This window comes from Dioscorea cayenensis, chromosome 20 (assembly GCF_009730915.1).
Source record: "Dioscorea cayenensis subsp. rotundata cultivar TDr96_F1 chromosome 20, TDr96_F1_v2_PseudoChromosome.rev07_lg8_w22 25.fasta, whole genome shotgun sequence".
NCBI classification, from domain to species: Eukaryota; Viridiplantae; Streptophyta; class Magnoliopsida; order Dioscoreales; family Dioscoreaceae; genus Dioscorea; species Dioscorea cayenensis.
In genome coordinates, this window is record NC_052490.1 from 26832060 (window position 1) to 26850576 (window position 18517).

Below are 18517 nucleotides of genomic sequence, written 5' to 3' on the forward strand. Positions count from 1 at the left end.
GAATTATTGCAACACAAATGTTCAAGTTGCAGATATATTCACAAAGTGTTTGAATGTTCAGAAGCATGTGCAGTTCAGAGGAGAAATGGGTGTGTGTCAGCTTCAATTAAGGGGAGGTTTTGTCAGCAGTAATTGAAGCAAAAGAGAATTTGGAGTTGAAGTGATGAAGAACAGCAGATTGAAGTCTCTGAATTGTCCTGGTGTCAATAGTTTCAATTGGAAGGGTGTTTGTGTCTTTTCAGGTGTTCAAATATCAGTTAAGTTTGTTAGGAGATGGCTGGAAGGTAACCAAGGGCTGAGATTCATTTGATCTGAGATGAAGTTTAAGTTCGAGGCAGATGAACGGTGAGAAGCTTAAGCGGTTGGTTTGAGTCTGGTGGAGACACGTGCTATAGTGACTCAGCGCCAGTTTTCTTTTGGGTACCCAAGTATTGTAAAGTATATAAGGTTATGTGTTTTAATGAGTTAATGTAATGTTTTTCTGAAATTTCCCGTTCTTGAGTGTGTTCAGTGAATTTTCCTGTGAATCTGAGAGAGTTTTGACCAAAACTTTGTATTAGACTTTTGTTGCTCATGTTTTTGGTTTTTCATGTATTGAATTTCAGAGGAACAACTTTCTCATCTCCAACGTCGCCCACTTACCATTACCACCTCTCATCTCCAACGTCTCTTGTTACTCTCCCACACCTTCTCCTAATTAAGACCTCCATCTCCTCTCACTCGCGCAATTTCCACGGCCGCCGCAATTGGGCCGGCCTTCTTAATCCTCTTGACGAGAGCTCCTCCGCTATGGCGGCTTCTTCACCTCTGCCTACAACGCTTTCTACTCCAAGTCTCCAACCCTTCCTCTTCTCACCCTTTCTTCCTCCCTGATCGTTCTTACCTTGTCACCAAATCCCTCCACGTCACCTCCGACGACTTCCGCATGAATCCGTTGAGCCAACACCCAGCTAAGGTAAAGTGTGGTTTCTGGAATCTCTTTAACACTCCAGGCTCTCAAGTCTCCAGCCTCGCTGACGCTGTGGTTCAAGAGGTTCTCCGGTTAATGGACAAGTACGCCAGAGAAGAACTGAGCATCACTGTGACCAGACACAACCTCAGCGCATCTCTGGCTCTGCTTGTCGCCGACGAGCTTAGCAGCGCCGTCAGTGTTCTCCTTCGGCAGGCCTCTAGTTGGGAACAAAGCGTTCGCTGACCGAGTCTATGTGGTCAAGGTTGCATTTTGTGATTATATTAATTGTGTATGGTTATCAATGTGAATGTGATCTTTTGTTGGATTAACTGAATTCATTATTTAATTAGGTTTTATTTATTATTGACAATAGCAATGAGCGCCTGAATGGCAACTTGGAATTCACACATTGCTTAGTGGTCGGTTAACCATGTTAATAACACACGAGCTTCAACAAATCTAAATTTCGTCAATTTAGCCTAGTGGGCCTCTTCAATTATTTTTAATTTTTGGTTTTTATAATTATTCTTGAAAAAGAAAAAATATGAGAATGACACCTAACTAAATCCTTAGCACTTCATCCTGGATATATATATATATGGGGTTTCATGATGCATATCAATATCCTGGATGATAGTTTTGGTTAGAGTTTATGATGATGATGTCATGTTTACTAAATTTTATTTTTTTAATTTAGTCTTGTGCTGTAATAGGAAGTTTTTATCCTCAACCTCTGCTGTTTGTTCTTGCATTTTCCACCGCACTCCTGTCTATATTAAGATATGCCTGTATAAAATAATGATCTACTATAGAGATTAGCATAATATCATCCTAATGTCTCTAACAACAGTAGATATAAAGTTCATCTGTTATGCAAGATACTGATGATTAGTGATTTTGAGATATAGCCATTAGTTCTCTCGCAAAAAATAGTTAGATTTATGAATATTCACAAAATGCTGAGATTCAGTGAATTGATCATATAGATAAAATGACATCTTTTTGGTGTCAACTGAAGATAATAGTAGTTACTAGGTCCTTCCTTTGCCATGCTTGAACACATGTTGAGTGATCTTCAAATATAGCCCTCAGTTCTCTAGCAAGAAATGGTTTCAGCTAAGGAGTGTCAATCATATAGATAATAAAATGGAGTCTTTTCGGTGTCAAGCAAAGATAATAGTAATTATAAGGTTCTTTGTGATGTAGATGTTGAGCGATCTTACTATGTCTTCACACAAGCTACAGTAATTTAACCTTGGAAGGTCCAACTTTTTCAAAAGGGTATCTCTGCTAAAATTTAATAAAGAATGAGTAATGAGATATATGCTACGAAATGAATGAATACTTACGTCAACCCGATGTTGAATTTCCCTCTCTAATTTGGAAGTTCGCCCAACCACGGTATTAACAATAAGTGAACTAGTCCTTATGCAGTCAGGGCAAAAGTATGCCGAAGCTTGAACTAATTCACCGCAATTGGTGCAATGCTTTGAGATGTAGTAGGTATCTATCCGGCTTCTTTTTGCCATTGCTTTCTTAAAATTTTCCAGCACAATTTCATTATCTTGACAATCAGGCCAAGATCCAGAATGAGAAGCAGAAGAATAACTCTTGGACAGTGCTGGAGGAAGAGAAGCAACCGGGTACTGTAAGTCCCAGTCTGACCTTTGCAAAGACAAACTCCTGAAGTGACACCCTTCCCGCTAAAATCCGTGTCCATTGACACTCTAAATAAGACTTCACCTGCAAAATTGCCATGATATACTTGCTCAAAAAGAGTACCATATGCAAACGCAAAATCAAATGCTCACAGTGGGCATTGAAGCTCAAAACTTCTCCAAGGTCTTTGCAATAGCTGGCCATGTATCTCTATAGACAGTCTCGATACCTTTGGCATCAAACTTGAAATTTTTTTGATCTGGGCTCTCAAAGCTATAGCCAACATAACGCTTCTTGGTGAGAAGAAAACAGGGGTAATAGACCTTCTCCATTTTCAATGTGAGACAGGATCTGGATTCATTGCAGTAATAGCTAACGCAAATTCATTTCCAATTTTAAAACCTTCTTCAACAGAACGTCCTTTAAGGAGGACAAACATACTGCACCAAATAATATCATTTACATATTAGAATTTAAGGCTTTTAAGCAACAAAATTGTGGAAATAATTTCGGAGGAATGAATAGAGAACCTATGTGTATCACCATAAACTACCCTAGCTTTCCATTTATCATGATTGTTCACAAATGATATCACTGTTTCAAGTGTAACACGGCCACACCAAACAATGCTATCAGCAAGTTCAGCACAAGGCATTCTCGACCACTAAAGCCAGCAGCTGTATAGCCACAAGTGACGTTGACTACGAGCTTCAGAGCAAGTTGCCGTGAATTAAATGTCTGAAAGAAAGACATCTTATCGCTTAACATATAAACCAAGGTATGAATATTTGCTTTGACGAAAAAAGGATTGTCAATGCATCACAACAATGTGCATGGTGCATTCAGTTCCTGAAATGGAACAGTTACATATACTGCAACAAAACATGGCCAAAAAAAAAAAATTTATCAGGCCCACAGAAGCATATTGACTAGACACAAATTGATAAAAGTAGACATGCAACATATGCCATGCATTAGGAGAAGCGTGATTAGTGGCTCTTTGTTGATTAAAATTGGTTATAAAATTGAATTTGAGGATAGACAAACTATAGTCACTGAGGCCATGTTTGTTCTGAGGTTACCCCAAAGCTCCAACTGAAAAACCCAAGGTTACTGGCCAACCTTTGTTTACAAGTGCTGGTGTGACTCGACTCATTGGGCCAACTTGACTTGTAACTACATGCATTGCAAAAAATCAATTAGAATTTCTATTGTAATATTGAGTCAATTGAACTAGGTCTTGAACACTACTTAGGCTATTGTTTGATCCCAATTATGACCAGGGTTTGAGAAGTATTACAGCCATGGTTTCAATTCAATATGACAAGCATGAGTAAAGTTAAAGTAAATGAATGTGCAGGCATCAAAATGAATATGCCTAAGAAACATGAATAAGTAAATGAACATGAAAGCATGTCAAAAAACACGAAATATATATATATATATATATATATATATATGTAAGCAGATCAAACATGATGTACATTGCCCTTTGCAGAACCTGTTGTGAGGTCAATAACTTCTTCATTGCTCTTTTTATCATTATTCTTGTTTATAATATTTCCTCAAGTAGGCATGGTAATACTCCTTTCTGAACCTGCATTGCTCAGTGAAGCAAAGGCCTTGTTTCACCACAACCAGCATATATTGCAAGCTGGATCAATTAAGATGTTACATGGCATCCAAAACTCAAGCTAGATTTAGGAACTGAAAATTTGGCATGTGCAGTTTAAATAACCAAGTCAAATTTAACATTTTGACCTGTATATTAACGGAAGCACGATGTAACAAACATTTCTGAGAAACTTTATAAAATTATAATTACGGATCCAGATTGAGTTCTACTGGTATGACTAACAAAAACATAGACAAAAACAAATTATATAAGAAGCATTTTATAGAGAATTAGATAAGAAGGTTTTCAATGCACAACAATTGGTATTTGAGATCCTCCATCTCCCCTCCCGTTCTTGCCACTAGGAATCTGATGCAGCTTCTTATAGGAATTGCATCACTAAGCCATAAGAAAAAAATTTTAATAGTGCAGCGAAAATCAGCCAACATTATTTATATATGAATCATATTGCTAAGTTAGCTGTGGCAAATTTGTTCACTTTGCCTACCTAAGCATATATCCAGGGATCCAAGTATCCTGGTGAATGAAAAGAAGCGCACATCTTAGCTAGCCATAACAAATGCGTTCACCAAGCATATCATCCAAATAAAAATGTTCTCTCCCTGATCAATGAGGAAGTGATTTTAGACAAGTGCAAACAGGCATCAAATATAAATGGGGAAAAAATGGAAGAATAAAATTAATGAAAATTACCTTGTCAGAGTACATACATAACCCCATTTGGTGTTATTAGTATTTATTGCTTCAAATCCATAAGAATTTTTTGATCTGGTGTATAACAGTTGACACCGAGAACAGTTTCTCTTGATGGGCCAACTTTGCCCATACATGTAGACAAGTAAAGGTCATAACCTATGATCATAGATGGGCAAAGCAATTGGAAATCTAAAACAACAACTGGGTCAGCATAAAAACCAGATTCTGGCTCCATTACAAGAGGTAAACACTCCATTGCAGGTTGCAATGCTACCTGGCCAACATAGACAGATTAGTTTGTGCTACAAATCACTGAAATATTCACATAAAAAATCAGAAAATCAAGATAATAGAGAAAGCTAGTACAGAGTGCTAGATGATAGACACATAACACAGACATAAATTTTCTTTATTTCTGAATGCACAACTGGCGGTTTTTAACAACCAAGGAACAGTCCCACCATGCAAGCAATTTGTTTTGTTATCTTGAAAATTGAGGGCATGTATGCTAAATCCACCATCATGAACATCTCTATGATCATGCAACAATCAAAGTGAAATTGACAAAAGAATCATCTTCAATTATTTGGCAGGACATGAGAAATTTTGGGCAACTTAAAATCTAACTCATACAGGAAAAGAGGTGTGTGCTAGTAATGCACAATTTCATATAATGAAAAATTGATGCACCATAAGAAAAGGAAGGAAAAGTTTATAACTAGAGCAAAATTTCTGAAGGGGATCCAATACAAGGAAAGCCAAAACACTGCAGATAAAATTTATGCAAAAGAGCAAGAATTTTCTCATATTTCAGAAACTTCAAAAGGAAGAAGAAAGGTTGATGAAGAAGATTGTCAAACCTGCTAGTTTCCTGGAGTGATAGCAAGATGCCTTTGTGTATGTGCCTAGCTTTGTGTATGTGCCAACCTGAGGAGCATAGATTCAACACGAAATTGTGAACCAAGAGAGAAAACAGAAAAGAAATCTATTCCAGACACACGAGCCTGCTCAGATGTAGGATTTATCTGTACATGATGGAAGAACTAATAAATAAAAGCACTGAGAGTAAATGATCCATCTTTCCACATAAAATAGTGAAGGTTGGCATGAAGCTTACTAATTGGCCAAGATATCTCAGTCATTTGCACATATTTACAGCACCCTCAAAGCTAATAAGTACATTACGGTTACATGAATAATCATAACTTCTAATGTATGTGTCATTCTTGTAAACAAAAGTCATGACTACATTTAGGTATTCATTTAAAATAAATGAACAAATTTAAAAGGCACCAATAGATTTCCTACAAGATTGCTTGACAAACCCAATAATGACAAAAAGTTATTTGATAGCTTACAAGCATCTCAAGTATACTCACATTAACATCTTAAAGTATATATTTGACATGTTCCACGCAGCAAAACAAATGTTCTATATATACTTGTCAATTAGAAGCTTCTCATGTTGAATTGAAACTAGCAAGAGAGCTTTGTTCACATTAAAACAAACTTGAAAGAATATATCATGTTGATTGTTGACTAAAGTTCAACGGGAAGGCAAGAATTAAATAAGAATTTCAAATGCGAACAATAGAAGATACAGATACCACATCCAGCTGATTCATTATCTAAATATTAAGCTTTGCTCTTTCCTGCAGCATATTTGATACAACGATATCTTGCTCTGCCAGGACCACTTAAGAACCATTTATATAATATTCCGCATGGAATTGATGGGAAACCTTTCGTCTCAAAACTTCTTCAACAATAGCCTCAGCAGTGTAAATGTTGAGTTTAACCTCAAAACACGTAAGGCACCAAATATTAAGGGACAATTCTTCCACCGACATGTATACCACTAGCATGAGTTCGACCCCATTCATCCTCAATTATTCTATCTTGAATAATAGTGTCAACAGCTAAAATATTGGGTGGCGAAACATCAGGATTTCCCCTTTAAGATTTCACTGAAAGGCTGGATCTGAGGTCTGATTCATGTGAAGAAGTACGAGACATGTTCTTAAGCAAGCTTATGCCAAGATTTGCAGCTCTTTCAGCAAGATTCTGATAAAGAGATGCATACATTTTATGATTCTGATAAGTATATCTGAAGAGCACAAAAAATAAAAACAATAGTCAGTAGGGATCTATTGGGTACACAATTGCAGAAGTAACAGATTTTCTAGTGAAATACGTTCTACACTTGAATCCAACTCTAGCCAGAAGCACTGTGTCATTTAACAAGGTGAATGATCTTGTCTTCCAATTGATTATGCCCAGGAGGTAAAACTGGCCAAATCAGATCAGCCAGAACAGAAGAAGAAAGCCAAATTGCAGGACTTACAACAGCATCACTGCTTGAAGAATCTTTCGTAAGAGAATGAAGACAATGCTAATAATGACATTTTATATCCATACTGAGAATAAAATGTTACAAAGTAAAGTAAAACCTTTAAGAACAAACAATAGTATCAAGCAACCTTTCTTACACTTTATGTCACGCTTAAGCATAAATTTATCTGGCAGTAGAGAGTGGAACTTAAACTTAGAAGTGTGTATATGGCTCGTAACATGTAAGTTGTAATCAACCTATAAAAACAACAGAAACACAAGTAATAGGACACATAATTCACCAGAAACAACAAAGGTTATTGCCTACACAAAAAAAAATTATGTCAACTAACTAGCAAATATTGCAAATAAGAAAGACAAAAACAAAAAGCATCTTCCACTTTCAGACATATGAGTCAAATAAAATACAAACCTTGATGGGACACATTGATATGCATATGTTGGAATTTCAAACAAGGTTCCATTGCACAAATAACAGGCTCACAAGTACTCATACAATATAAGTACAGTAATATATCATAATTTTTCTTCAAGATAATTTTTGTGAATACCCAGAAAAATAACTTAGACAAAAGGCTGGTGTAAAGGAACAATGCATAAATATGGAAAAAATTTTTGGCAGCAACTCTTATAAGTGGTCAACTAATCGAGCGCATAAGGTAAGTAATACTTCATAATTTCTCTTCAAGATAATTATGTTAAAGATGTAAGACATATGGAGTTATAATAATATCAAGTAATTCCTTCTTGTGATGATTGCAAAGAAAATAACTTACACAAAAGGTCATGCAATATAGTGATACAGCCTAAGTTTTCTTCAAGATAATTTTGTTCAAGCTGTAAGACATGTGGAATTATAATACTATCAAATAATGCTTCCCAAATATGAAATCTCCATACAGCTATACAGGTAGGATACATGTGGTACTAAATATTTAAGACTATGGATTGAGGATAGCAGCAGACTTTTCCCAGACAAGAGAAAAGACAGCCAGCCATGTAATATATCAGTTTATCCAGGCCCAAATGTGTAGTACAAAACACATGCATTTGTCCTTCATCAACAAACCTTATGCAGAATAAATGTTTGACAGGGCCAAAAATGAATATCAAGCAAATTCAAAACTAAAAATTTGACCTTACAATATTAAATTGAGCAAATGGTATCAAAAAAGCCTTCAAGAGAAATGTATGACAGTTGAATAATGAGCATCACAACTATTTCCAATATACATAAAGTTTTGACCTAAACCATAAAATTGAGCATGATATCAAACAAATCTTTCAAATTAATTATATCGCAGTTACTCATAGAAGATATTGGATTAACTGATAAGATGAGGTTTAAAATTGATACCAAAAACATCACTAAATCAGCGACATTTGAAAATAAGTGTCAAATTTTAAGGACAGCATTGCTTCCATACAAGAGGAAAAACTGCCAACCACGTAATGGAGCTTTTTATCCAAGCCCCACACAAATATTTGTCCTATATCATCATTTTTCAAGTAAAAGAAATGTATCAAAATGGAATAATGATCATAAGTATGACCAAGTGACCAACAAAAAAAATTGACTTTAAGCCCTTACATTGAGCATGAATTCAAAGACGTCTTCAAGGGAAAGTAATTTAGCATATGTTCCTTATAGATGATACTGGATTAATTAATTAATTAGTCAAGTTTTACAATTAAAGTTGCAAAAACATCACTCGCTAGATTAGCAACATTTACAAACAATTATCAAAAAGATTGAGGGCAGTATGCATTTCCATGCAGGTGAAGAAACAAGTACAAATACAAGTGAGCGTTCTACACCATCAAGTTTTATATAAAAGAATTGTATGCCAGTATGATATTGAGCATCAAAACTAAAATACAACTAGATCAGCAGCATTTAAGTATAAAATGCATGATAATCGACAACTGAAAAATTAACATCAAAACTATTTCAAATCAAAAACTTGACTTTAAGACCTCACCTTAATCTGAACATGAATTAAGAAAAGCTATCAAGTGTGAAATGCATGATAATAGACAATGGATAAAATGAACATCACAGCTATATCAAACCAAAAACTTAACTTTAAGATCTCACCTTAACCTAAACATGAATTAAGAAAAGCTATCAAGGAAAGGTAGTTCAGAATATGTTACTAATCTGATCAGCAACATTCGCAAATAATATAATGCAACAATATAATGGAACTACCTTTCCTTAATAATATGTTCACAAATAGACACTAAATAGATTTTTCATACAAATGAAAAATGCAACAATATAATGGAACTATTTATCCAGCCCATAACCGTAATATAACTAAAGAATTTGTTCTATATCATCTAATTTATCTAATGGAAATGCAAGACAATGGAATAATAAACATCAAATTTATTTCCGAACAGAATTTAAACTTTCATGTTAAATCAAGCATTAATTTAGGACCAAGTGCAACTGTAATAATGAACATCAACATATGCAAATAAGCTTCATAAACCAAACTAAAATATGTAATACAGTGTTAGTAATCATAAGATTTGACTATGATCTCAATTAACACTCAAGACCAAAGATAAAACCAATACCTAGAAGACGATCAATTCTATTCAATTGATTAACTTAATTTGACTTCCAGGATAATAAAGATGAATGGTTATGGGAAATATAAAACAAAAGAACCAATTTCCATAAACCAACTAACAAGTTAATTTCATCCTGCCAAAATACTAACTCAACATTATTTTCCAATAGATTTCTCCTACATAAATCACATGACAGAAAATCTAATTTTGAATTTCTCATTTTTTTAAAATGCTACAATCATTAGGACAAACCTTTTCAACAACTAAATTATAGAAGGCTACAATTTAACAACTTAAAATTTGTCCTGACCTTAACCAGATGATCCTATTCAAAGGGTTCCGCTATTCTGTTAGCAAAGCTACATAGATTAGGAGAAGCAATGTGCCAATAAATAAAGAAAAATTGCAATTTAACCACAAGCAAAGAATTCCTAACAATAAAAAATCACATGAAACATGAGTCAAACATCATATTATTCTATCTAAACATAATTGAAAACCTGTTTCAAGTATGATTTGAAGATAACATCACTATATTGCATTAAGTTGCTAAAGTTGAATGAAAAATCTTATATAGAAACCATAAAACATAGGTAGTCGAATCTATGGACCTTGTGTCATTGAGAATAATCATGAATATGTGCATGATTAGAACACCAATAACCTTCAAAATTTCAATAATAAAATACTCCTTTAATGTTGGACCAAGCAACCAAAGTTAAAAACGATGTGCATGTTTAGAAAGGTATTATCAATGTTGAAACTATATGCAAATGGTTCTTGCACTATCTATTAGAAATTGAAACTACCAGAAGTTATGGGAACAAGATAGGTTCTTACCAAAGAACAAAAGAAAATACAAAACTTAAAAGAACAAAAGAGACAATATAGGTTCTTACTAAAAATTAAAGAAGATATGGAATGTGTGATTCAAAAGGCTGAAATGATCTATTGAGAATAGCACCACTCTGATACCCAAAAAAAAGGCACAAAAAGCATGATAAATTAGTAAACAGTTTCATACAGTGCGTCATACTGCAGGCTATACATGGTAATATTTTTGTTGGCAGCATCAATACAAAATACGGGACAATTAGCACTGTAAGAAAAAGGCACTAGAATATTGGCATAATTTGCATGTCATAGCACTATCAAGCTAACACAAAAAAGAAAATCGGTAAATGTTCAGTTTATGTAACGAATATTAAATGCCCTCAGCAAAGATCAAGTACCATCAAGTTAGTTTCCAAGGGAAATCCATAACCTCATGCAGTGCTACATCCAAAAATCAAATTCACAATTTTGCCAGTGCCATGAAGGAAGTTCCTCGCAGTTGTACATTCAAGATTCAAATTCACCATAGGCATTTGTCAAGAATTTTCAGGCAATTATTGAAGTATGTGCAGATGGTAATTGAACTATATAATAAAATCCCAATGAAAAAATTTAGTATTCTAAAAGCACAAAAAATCAATATAGGCCATGCAAAATCTATCCATTGGTTGAGAAAAGAAATCCATGAGGACAATGTGCAATATGAGCTGAGATCACAGTAACCAGAAGTAAAGTAGCAAGACGAGCAACTTCGTAAGGATAATATCTTAAATTTCCATCAAAGCTAATTTTGTTACTGTGTCAAAGTCTCATATAAAACATAATATGAAAGACAAAATCAGAAATTACTAAAAAAACACACTCAGAATATATTACTTGAAAGCTCAAGAAATTTAATCCAGTAGAACAAACAATAAAAGATAAACATAAATGACAGAACAAGGATTCCTTGCTTTGCAACAACATGCAACAAAACCTTAGATTTTAATTTGGTAAACAATAAATCTTAATGAAAATAGACTCTTTAAGGAAACACGATATTCATAATATGCTTCATCAGAGCTGTTAATAGATGTGAATAAAGATAGCAAACATGTAGAATACAACCAATTTTTACGTTACAAACTATGGCCCTATCTCTCATAAAGAATAAATATATTAATCTATATGTTGGCAAAAAAGATAGCCTAGTTCATTTCCTTGTCATGAATAGTTGACATCAAAAGCAGAAGGAACAGTAAAATTACCCACACTAGAGCAGAAATAATGAATACTCAAACAAAAGAAATAGAGTGTCATAAAGGATGGTTATAAAATAATTCATCTCCAGAAATACATGATGCCTAACAATAAAAATAAAACCAGCATATTTAGAAACATGCAAAACCAACCAAGCACAAAATGGATTGTATTACAAAATAAAAAACATTAGTATAATCAGATATTTGTTAACCAAAATGTCTCACAGTATAATAGACAGACCATTTAATAGACAAATTTATAAAAATCATGCTGTTTTTAAATGGCAACACCCAAAAATTTTTCAATTACTTAAAAAAGAGAATGCAAAGAGATACGTGAATTATCAAACTCATAAAATCAGTAGCATAATTAAAGGATCTTGTGTATATCATGAAATGGAATAATAAGTTGGAGTACAAATTTACGAAAACAAAATATTGCTAACATTGGAAAATAAAAAATATTAAAAAAATAGGAATGTGATACAAGTAAATATTCACAAATAGCTCATCAAAGAAATAATAACCATAAATCCGTTTTCCCCGAACAATGCTGCACCCGTGCACATGTTGTCATTTTATGTAGAATTACTTTTAACCTGTAAGATAATAATTAACATGTCAAGAAGTGTAACCCTGGTGCATGTGGCAACCCTTTCCACAACCAAGAATGTTAAAAGGAGACTACAACATAAACTTAAAGCCTTCTCAATTGCAAGAGAAAAAGCATGTATATATCCACGACCTGCATCATTCAAACACATTAACATAACACATAGACTACACAAAAAGAAAGAAAGGGTTGGCAGAACAATAGAAGATACGTTCAACAAAGGGCATCACCAACCAAAATGAATTTGGCCCAATCATATTGAACAGGATGTTGGACCACAACCCTAAAGCTAAATGTTCAGTCAAGATTTGATGCATCCTTTTTAGTTGTTTCAGTAATAATTCTGATTCGTCTATAAATGTAACTATTATGGTGATAAGGAGCAACGGAATCCATCATAAATAATAGCCATTTCAAACATGATTGTCCCAATTTCTCAAACTATAGATTAAGTTGCAATATATTAAGTACAAGCCCCAATAAAAATCCAGCTTGAACATGTCCTGCTTAGGAGTGATAAGTGTTGTCCTTCCAAAGGAACAGCATAAATATAGCGCAACATTGAAAGTCAGGTGTCAGGTGATTGTTAGACCAATGATTATATCAAGAAAGCATTTGTGTTGGTCAGGTAAATGGATACAGTCAGAAGCCATGCTAATCAAACTTCCTGCTTTCGCAACTTCTCTCCTAGCATTTTTTTCATGGAACTTGACCACATCAGAAGAACAGCATTTCCACTCTTACTTGCAGGCAACCATGCATTTTCATCAAATACAAAAAACTCAACAATGTGCTCAGATTTTCAGCCTTTGCTGCTTTTCTTCTTTCCTTCCCCATGGGATTGACCACTTTAGATAGTTAGACTTTTGATCCTTTCTAAAAGGCAACCATGCTTAGTCATCAAGTACAAATACTCAAGAATGGGCAAGCTGTTATCCTAGTGAAATTCAATGTGGATATCAAGCAACACTAAAAATAAGGCATCAAATCTCTGTAAGAATGATCATCAAATCAGGAAAGGTTTTGATCCAGTAAATGGATAAAATCTGAGGACATGCTAATCAAAGTTCCTGACCTTACAACTTTTCTTCTTGCCTTTGCCATAGGACTTGACCTCTTCAGATTAATGATTTTCCAGTTTTCTCACACTTACTAGCAGACAAGTACCAAACTTGAGAATGGGCAAAGTGATGCCCTACTTAAAGTTTGATTTATAGGGATAGGGACTGAACAAAACAGGGCCAGCAAAATCCTGAGATAAAATCGATTTAAAAATGGGATAGAAAGCCCATGGATCAGCTTGAATGAGGCTGCATTTAGGGCAAAGCAAATATTCCAGGGACAAGGAAAGAGATGGAGCAAGCATAGCATTTATCATCCCCACCTACCTCATTACCAAAATTGGTGATTCAGTAATCTCAAACAATGAAAAATGAACCAAAAAAAAAAAACAAAAAATAGTCTATGCATCAGTAGAATATGGTGAAGAATTAAAGAAACACATCATCAAAAAAGGCAGGTAGATGTGGAATAGCATCATTAAAATCCAATAAGTAAAAACCAATGAGAAAGAACGAACTAGTCAATTAGAAGGTCCTCACTGTGGTGACAGAATCAAATCATCATAATTCTGATGGACATTGGATCAAATTAAGTAGGTGCGCACCCAATCAAAAAATAAGGCATAGCTTAAAGCATTTACTAATTCACAAGCACAGTTTACTATTATGGTACCTTCTTCAGTGTTCTGTATTACGACTTCAAGGCAAGGTATATACAAATATGGTAAGTCCTACAATAAATAAGGGATAGGTAATTAGATTAAAAATCAAAAAGCCATAATTCAGTAAACTAATCAACATGTCTATGGCAATATTCCTAATGAAACATTTAACACATGCAAATTAAACAATACTTACAAATATATAAGCATGCTCTCATCCAAACGAATAGTGTCAAAAAATTTCAAAGGAAACACATTTTGTCTTCTATGATTGTATATCAAAACAATTTTATGGACAAAAATTGCGCATAAATTACAATGATATACTACAGCTAAAATCATCAAGATAATATCCAAACATAAAATATTGTTTTGAAAACTATGACGTCCTTAACAAACTTAGAAAATTGCGTCCAAAATCCCCAAAACATTTAAACAGTAGAACTGGCAATAGGTAAGGTTCCATGACTTCCATCACTAGATGCAGTTCCACAAACCAACACAAAACTAAAGAAACCTTGCAACAAAACCCTGTATCATGGCATGATACAAACAAAAGATGAAATAAAGGTCAAGCCTTGGCATCACATGCAAGGAATTATGGTAGGAAAAGAAAAAAAATCTATTATATAAGAACACAAAGCATAGAAATATTGCCCTTTGCTCCTATCAAGAACCATGCACCTGCCTAATCTAAGCGCATCAAACAACCACCCAATTCCAAATTAAACTCTGGCAGCAATTTTAAGCTAACATAAGAATTCTTCAGGGCTTTGACTCCATGTCTTTAATCATGAACAACTTTCAAAATTTACTTATATTCCAAATAATAGACTATCATCATGAAAGGAGGTAACATAGCAGTAGTTTGCCTTTTTTATGGTAAATTTGTCTCAAATGATGATGAAACTATACCCAGCACTAACGGAGAAGCTCTGGCAATTTAAATCAGATATGGAATTTTGTTTAAGAATTTTAAGTTGAAAATAGCCATTATGTTTAATATTGATAGTAGCTGCTTGTCCATCAAATTCATTCTTCCTTGCAACAAATGAACTTTAACTACAATATCTAGTGATAAAAGTCTAGAATGGATGTTTTTATTTTAATTTTATATTTATGAACACAGACATATACATCTCAACCGAAGTTGGAAAACACAGAAATAAGAAACTACCGTGCTACTTTTGATTGGTTTGGATAACTGAACTCCCCCATTGATCCTTCATATCTACATTGCTATGCAGGTCAAAAAGGAGTGCTTTTGTTTGCCACAGTACATCCATGATTGACACCGTTGCAGCCGAACACCATGTAAGAACACAAAGGGTGGCAGCTTCAAAGAAGAACTAGGATTAACTCATATCCAATTGAGGACTTTATATGGAAATGCAAGATTTTAATATGATTATGAGCCAAACACAAAAAAGGAATATGGAAATTATTTTCTTAACCACAATCCACACTTAATACCTACTAAACACTATCTAAACCGCAGTTGTTAATCCTAAGAAAAAGTTGATGACAATCAATAATTTGCTAAAACTATAACTATTCCAAAAAAACAGAAAGAAGGAAACCCAGCTAAGAACAATTCAATTGACTGAAAACCATGCAATTTCAATTAACTGAAAAATCAATAATGCAGTTTGGATGTCCTCTCTCTAAATCTGACCAAAGATTCTCACAAATTTTCACAGCAAAAGTAGTCCCCAATCAATCCTCAGAAAACAAAAGAATCCAAAACTGAACAACTTGTACTTGTTGCTCTGCTTAAATACCTAAATGAATGATAAATCATCAATCATATACCCCTAATTTAATGGAAATTATATGCCTTTCACTATTTTCATTCACTGTGTTCTCGGCTATATGCCATTTGAGTGCCGAAGGTAAACATGAAAAGAAAATCTTCTTAGGAAAAAAAAAAGCCACATTTTAAGGCATCAAAGAACAATATCACAATCCAAGAACAGACAAACAAATTACAAGAAAATATGAACAAACCCTGTGTCCCTGTATTCTTGGTTGGAAGCCACTGAATGCCAAGAAGAAACAAGAAAAGATAACCCATCACGATTCGGAGGTTGAAGACGTCGGAGCTGGGAGTTTCCAGCGGCGGCGCGGTGGCCATTCTCGCCGGCGAAGAGAAGGCGTGGAGAAACGAACTACAAACCGGTTTCACCGGCGAGGGTTTAGGCCATCTCCAATGCCTGAACCAAACCCCAAATTTGGGTCCACATAAATATTAATTTTTTAAATAATTTTTTTTATTTTTGTTATTATTATAATTAAAATTATAAAGTTTATAATTTATTAATATAATTATAAGTAGTTATCATATATCTACAGTATTAATTTGTGTGCAATTAATTACTTAATTAATAATTATATTATTAAATAAATTAATTTATGATAATTTTATGAAAGTGGAATAGTTAAAATTTTATTGAAAATAACCTTTATAAAAACTAATATAATGCAAAAACTAATTATATTACTAACGGCCATTGGGTCAATTGGTATTGGGTCCTTGCGTTTTTAAAGAGGACCCGAATCATATGTTCACGTAAGGTGAGGGTACGTGGGTCAGTGTTGAGCTCTACTCCCCACATGTGCACATTCTTGATAGATGCTTGTCGCCATTATAAAAAAAACTAATTATATTAAAATTAATATTCTAATAAATCAGAAGCACTTCCGTTTAAATTATTGAAATGGTTTCCAAATGATGTGGAAGAAATATTCAATTTGCATAATATCAATAAATCACTGTAACTATTGGATTTCCTTATAAGTCCCTCTTTTTTGTTTTATTTTTTTTTCAATCAATTCACACGGAGGCAATGGAAACATTATGTGGGATAAAAAATTACAATAATGCCCCTGATCTCAACACATGAAATCACGGCTTCTCCCATCCTGTCAACTAGTTGAAATGATGAAAATAACCCTGCAATTTCTATTATTATTATTATTTTATTACTATCTTGTTAAAAATTGAATTTGAAACTTTAGTTTTTTTTATTTTGAAGATAATAAATTTAAAATTTATATTTTCCCAAATTTATAGTAATTAATGGAATTATTTTTAAGTTGGTTAATAAAACTTATTTTATTTTGTAAGAATACCAATCACTATTAATGATTTATCCTAATTTCTTTACTTCTTTCTTATCATGCTACATTGCTTTTTTTTTTTTTGTAATTTTTTATTAATGAAATTATGATTTATTCAACTTTATAAAAAAAACTTTATTGCATATCTACAATTAAGCTTTTCTACAATTTTGAAGAATTATTGAATTTGTAATTTGGTTTTATTTTTTTATAATTTTGAAAAATTGGTTCATGCAATATATATAGATATACATGTTCACTAACTGTTTAAATTAAGTTTTTTCTTAATTTTAATGGTATGTTATACATGATGAAAGAGACAACGGTAGACTTAAACGCCGAACCTGAGATAAATCTGCAGGGCTCTAACATCAATACCTAATATAAACATTAACATTGCAAAAACTTCAATATCCATATTATTACTTATCATTTTTTTGTTGTTGTTTATAAGTGACTAATATTATTGTCTGTAATTACAAAATCGGCCATAAATCTGAAATGTACTCAACAAATGATACACATCAAATGGAATATTAAACAGAAAAATACAGACAAAAAACAAGAAACATAAATAATATATAGGAAACAACAATACACAGTAAACAGAAATATTATACACCAAATGGAAATAATACACAGGAAACAAAACTACTACACACATAACAGTAATAATACACAAGAAATAAAATCACTACACACAAGATGAAAATAATACACAGGAAAGAGAATTAATGTACAGGTACCCAGTTAACTACATAACAACATCAAAACATACACAGTTCGTGGCATCTTAAGTGTGCACATGAAAGGGTGCGCCATTGCCCTAATCATCTCATTCAATGAGATGACGGACAATGTGAAAAAACTGTGATGTGTGCACATGAAAGGGTGCGCCATTGCCCTAATCATCTCATTTTATGAGATGACGAACAGTGTGAAAAAACTGTGATGTGTGCACATGAAAGGGTGCGCCATTGCCCTAATCATCTCGTTCTATGAGATGACGGACAGTGTGAAAAAACTGTGATTGGGACAATCATCTTGTATAATGTGTTACGGGGAGACCGGTTTCATAAAGTCAGTGTCTATATGCCTGCTATTGAAA

General features: G+C 33.6%; 1 pseudogene; it reads right to left on the reverse strand.

Annotated features, from left to right (window-relative positions):
• Positions 1-1879: 1879 nt before the first annotated feature.
• Positions 1880-14291, reverse strand: LOC120251701 (annotated as a pseudogene).
• Between the last annotated feature and the right edge of the window lie 4226 nt (positions 14292-18517).